General features: G+C 41.0%; 1 pseudogene; it reads right to left on the reverse strand.

Moving 5' to 3' along the window:
• Positions 1–4,661: 4,661 nt before the first annotated feature.
• LOC102849973 lies at positions 4,662–5,742 on the reverse strand (annotated as a pseudogene).
• Between the last annotated feature and the right edge of the window lie 207 nt (positions 5,743–5,949).

Genomic DNA, 5,949 nt, shown 5'->3' on the forward strand with positions numbered 1-5,949 from the left:
CATTGTCTTTTTAGGTCTTTACTAAATCTATCCTAATTCTTTTACCTCCTTCCTTCACCAACCAAATTCTGTTACCTGTGATATCTGTCTCTCCTCGTCCTTTGGTCCTCTGCCCCTCTCTTTTTTCCTTTGGGCTTTTATACACATCTTACTAGTATCTTTTTCTTTTTTTACAAGAATGGTCTTATGCAGTATTTGTCCTTATGAGACTAAATTCACTCAGCATAATTCTCTCTAGCCTCTCCATGTTACACAGTATTTTATAAAATCATTGCTCCTGAGTGCTACATAGTATTCCATTATGTGAATATACCATACTTTCTCAGTCCATTCATTGTTCATGGATATTTGGGCTGCTTCCATGTTCTTGCTCATGTGAATAACACTGATACGACCATTGATGTTCAAATCTCTGGGTCTCAATTCTATTTTTCTCAGGGTATATTTCTAGCGGTGGCATAGCTGGGTCATATGGCATTTCTATATTTAGCATTTTGAAGAAATGACAAACTGCCTTCCAAGTGTTTGTACCATTTAACAATCCTACTAACAGTTTATGACAGTTCCAGTCTACTCATAGTCTCTCCAACACTTATTGCTTGCCGGAAAGCAGTTTTTAAACTCTTTTAGCAGTCCAGGGGATATCCAATATGCTTCACCAATACTAAAGTTCAAATGCATTGATTCTTCTTTGGTCTTCTTTATTAAACTTTCATATGAAAAAGAAGAAATTGAATATGATGTTAGGCCCAGACCAAGGTCTAGGGGGAGAATAATGAATTCAAAGAATACAGTATGCCTACAAAAGGAGTGAATGGCCTCACCCACCTGGTTGAACCATAAATCACAATGGAATGTCCTTCCCTTCCCTCCCTGAAGACCCTGCTACAAAAACCTGCCTCAACCCACCACCTTGAGTGTGGCTTCCCTGTTCTATCTCTCTCGGCAGACCAAGGAGCCTTACCCAGGAGCTCCCTTAATAAAGCTGCCTTTAAGCTTTCTTACTTTCTGTTTCCTTTCTCTTGAATCCGTGACCTAACATATGCTTCATGACTTGAGTCAGGGGCACCTTTGTACTTAAACTGACATCCTTGCTCTTTAGCACTCTGAAGAGGCACTTTATAGTTAGTTTTTCTAAAGCAAAACACTTTGTGATTTACTGACTGCTTCTACCATGGGGGGTTCATTTTCTATCCAAGTAGAAGAAAGTGATCGACAAATATTTTTTCTTTCATGATATTTCTTACTGGTGCAATAGTAAGTACTTTTCCTGATGTTGAGCTATAATCATATTGAAGACTGTAGCCTTTAATTTTCAGTATGTGCTTCAAGCCTTCTGCACTTTCTGCAAGCAAGGTTGTGTCATCTGCATAAAACAGGTTGTTTTCTTTTTTTCACCAAGAAAGAACTTTATCTGACCATGTGGAGTCAAAATGGTAGTTAAGGGAGCAAAACTTCTAAAAAGAGTGACCAGTAAGGGAGTTAAAATGGGGAATGGTCAAAGGGGAATTCCTGGTTGCCACTAGGTTATTGCAATGAGTGGAACAGCAATATCTAGTGACTCTTGGAGAGCTTTAGGGGGATTCTGGAATTTTTCTGTGGAGATTCCTAGGCCTGTAGTGCCAGTGACTACTCTTGTTATTATTCCCAGGCCAGACAGTATGGGGAAGAGTCCTATGACTACCTGTTTGTGTCTAAAGGTTTAGGTTAGGGTTGTTGTTGTTGATTGTCATCGAGTTGAGCATGACTCATAGTGACTCTATGAACCAAAGACCTAATGCTTTTTCATAACTGACGCCATTTCACCAAGTTCATAGAGTTTCCAGAGGCTTGTGGTTTAGGAAGTGGATGCCACCTCCTGCTTCCCATCCTGCTTTACATCTGAGTGCTCCACCAAACACTGTCCACATTGAGAAGCCATTCTGATATTTGATACCCCACTGGCACAAGGTTCAGCATCACAACAATCCAGGTTACTTCATACTGCATGTTGACAAAGAATGATGTACAAAGCGGAAGAGTGTCCGCCAGATATAACAGCACTAGTTTCACTTAGCAGTGGTTAAGTGTCGTCAAGTCAAATACAACTGAGAGTAAGTTTTGCATAAAAGATCTAAACTCTGTTCTGTGACTAACATCATTTCTGTACAGAACTCTGTTCTATAACTACCATTATTTCTATATATTTAAAGAGTTTATAGAATTAGTAGAGTTTCCAGAAGAATTTAGTTTTAGGAAGGGATGTCACTCCTGCTTCCCACCATAAACTGATCTGGAAGCTCATCCAAACACTACGTAATGTGTAAACATTATGGTAACAAGACTATGGAACAGTGTGCAGCATCACATCAACACCAAGTTGTTCAATTCAGCAAATAGATAAAAGATTGCTGTGTTATTCAAGGAATATTCTTTCTAAAATTACCTGAGGGCCCCTCTCCACCCCTGAAGGGGTTTAAGCCAAGCCTTGAGCGGACTTACACCCTAGGCAAGGCTCAGGGATGCCCGCTTTTGGGGGGAAAAGAGCAATAATACATATCAAACATGACCCCAAAGAAACACAACCCCAAATCTTCCCTTCACTTGCTGATACTGACAGAGAAAGAGTTATAGACAACAGTAAGATTACACATACAACCTTACCTTACCAGTAATAGGAAATAATTTCCTACAAGTGGATACACAGGATACACAGAAAAGATGAAGTGATATGGGTGAGTGAAAGAGCTTACACCCATGATCATGTACAAGTTTGACAGATGATAGGTGTATATATTCATGTACATAGTAGAGCCAATGAGGCAATAGTACATAAACCCACTCAGAAAGAGTGGGTAACTCGGTCATGGGGTTCAGGATATAAACACCAAAGTCAAATGGCATAACGCAGTCCACAAGGACAATGGTCTTTACACTGGTGAGTATCCACTGGGGTCTAAAAAGCTTGCAAACAGACATTTAAGGTGGAACCATTTGTTTATCCCTGTCTGGAGGAAAGAAGAGTGAAGAAAATAAAAGAAACATGGAAACAATTGGTCTGTAGCACCAATGAGCCTAGTGATTCTCTAGACTGTACAGTTTAAATACATTGATTCTTCTTTGGTCTTCCTTATTCATTGTCCAACTTTCACATGAAAAAGAAGAAATTGAAAGAAGAAACCTCACGGTTTGGACAAAGAATAAGGCTGACAGGAAAAAAATTGACACCTTTGAGCTATGGTGTGGAGAAGACCACTGAACATCCCATGGACGGCCAAGAGAACAAACAAATATGTCTTGGAGAGGGTGCAGCTGGAGTGCTCTTTGGAGGCAAGAATGATGAGGCTTTACCTCACATTAGGCATATTTCTAGGAGTTGCTGTTCCTTGGAGAAGGATATGATGCTGAGAAGGGTGGTGGAGGGTCAGTGAAGGAGAGGAAGACCCTCAACCAGGTGGACTGGCATGGAGACTGCTGCAATGGATTCTTGTGTGTGAGGAAGTGTGAGGATGGTGCAGGATTGAACAGGATTCAGATCTTTTGTTCATAGGGTCATTATGAGTCATACTCAACTTGATGGCACCTAACACCACCACCACCACCAACATGGCTTGAGTTAGGTGCACCTTAGTATTTAAACTGAGACCAGAATAATTAAATGGTGATCAGCTATTGGCCACCACAGCTAACCATTCTGACAGGGAACCACAATAGAATATCTTGGGTAGGTGGGACATAAATGTAGAACAAAACTCAAAATAATAATGGCCAGCTTACTTGTTTGACAGGGACTGATGGTATACATGTAACCATGGCCCTTGGTCATCCTTTGAGCCTGGAACTGAACTCATCCCTGTGGCACAACTTGCAGCTAACCAATCCTCCCCTCATTGTCAGCCATGACTTATAGCTGACTCTCCAGGAATTTCTGAAACTCCCATGGGATGAGATACTCATCTTTGTCCTGAAGAACCACTGGTGGATTTGAACTGCTAGGGAAATGCAGCCTTTGGGTCAGTAGTGCAACTACCTACAGACTAGGCCACTGAGCGCTCTTGATGAACTAACCAATAAACAGATTTATAAAGGGAACAATAACCTCAAGGAGCTACTCAGCCCTTAGAACACTTAGACCCACACAGGATCATAAAGGCAACATTTGTCCAAGGATGAAACTCAGAAGGTAGGAAGAGAAAGGATGGATGGATGAAGAGAAACAAGAACCACAGAGAATTCAAAATACAAAGTCACACACACACACACACACACACACACACACACACACACACACACAGAGTTTTAAGTTAGAAGAATCTCTGTAGAACTAAACAGAAAGTTTTGTGGCAGTGATGAAAGCTGCTTTTCTGATTAAATGATGTGCATGATTTGAAGGACCTACAATTTCTTTTTGAGTTATTAGTGCCCAGGGCAGCCTCTCAGATTGCTTCTATCATTCCCAGATGCAGGGAAATAATTTGCCACAGCTGAGATAATGTAGAGTATTTCCTATTTCTAACAGAACATTAAAGCAGCTCCCAGAAGTGGAGAGAGAGAGAACAGAACCCTGGGTAAGGCTGGGAAATTCTCCAGTTAAACATCTTTTTTTTTTCTTTTCTGAAAAAAGAAAACATATTTAAGTAGATATATTACCTGAAATTACATATTATTCAGTCACTTCATTATTATGCTATGGCAGCCAAGTAATCTTTAACTTCTGTTGGAGTATGTCTCCTAAATCCAGCTTCATTGCAGATTCCAACTTCTATGTTATCTTCTGTCATTTGTCCTTCAAAGCTTTCCTTTAGAGTTAAGATGGCTGTATGGATGGCATCTTCAAGTTCAAGATCTTCATTATATCTTTTCTCCAGGAAAGTTTTCCCATTCACATAGTTCTTTCTCATTGTTGTCACTTTCCAGGCAAAATAAGCTCCAGAAGGATCTGACTGAAATAACGAAGGTCGTCCTTCATTCCAACCACAAATAAGTAGAGAAACTCCAAATGGACGCACACCACCTGACTGGGTGTATTCTTGCATCACAGAAGCTACCCTCTGAACAAGCTGTGCTGTGGGAATGGGCTCTTGGTAAACAAGATAATACTGTTGAGCTAGCTTCCGAGCTCTGTGTACAAGTACTCTGTAACCTGGGCCCATGCCACTGTACACCAAACCTTAGTTTTTGGTTAGTGATTGGTTCCGCTTTGTGTACACTTCGCTCATCACACAGAATGGATTTCTGTTTCTTTTCAGTTGCTAACACCACACCATTTGCAGCTTTAATTCCCACTGAAGGAGCTCCTCCAGCTACAGCAGCCAAAGCATATTCAATCTGGACAAGTTTTCCAGATGGGCTCAATGCTGCCAGCGAAAAGCTGTACCCTGTACCCACGTTTCGTCATCTTCACTCGGAGACCAAAGCACAATCCCAGTTAAACTGCTTGCCATTTCAATAATTTCCCCCTTTGAGAAGTGTTTTACAGGAGAATCTTAAAAAAAATGTTTTCCTTGAATGTTGTTGGGTACTTTCGAGTTAGAACCAACTGGTAGCTGACCCTCTAGTCCATTTTCAGAGTCAGTAAATTGCATGGGAGGCAGGAGGCTTAATCATAGGGTCACACATTTTGATGAGTGGAAGGCAGGGTGGGTAAAGGAAACGGGAAAGATCCAGTGTGAAAAACAATGTATATGAACTTTATGTAAGTAAACCAGTATAAAATAAAAAAAAAAAGGGAAAAATATTGCACAGGCGGAAATTGCCGCCCATCCTACTCTGAGAAGCTGGTGGATTCAAACAACCTGTATTTGGGATTGCAATGCAGTTTCTTACCCCTAGGACACCAGAGCTCCCTTTCCTTAAATTATCACCTATGACATCATTCTTGGGAGGGTGGAGGGACAGCGCAGGAGGGGAAGACCCTCTATGAGATGGATTGATTCGGTGACTGGGGTAATCGGGATGGGTGTGTCAGAG

The sequence above is a fragment of the Elephantulus edwardii genome, unplaced genomic scaffold (genome assembly GCF_000299155.1).
Source record: "Elephantulus edwardii isolate Elephantulus edwardi_28Jun2011 unplaced genomic scaffold, EleEdw1.0 scaffold00212, whole genome shotgun sequence".
Taxonomy (NCBI): Eukaryota; Metazoa; Chordata; class Mammalia; order Macroscelidea; family Macroscelididae; genus Elephantulus; species Elephantulus edwardii.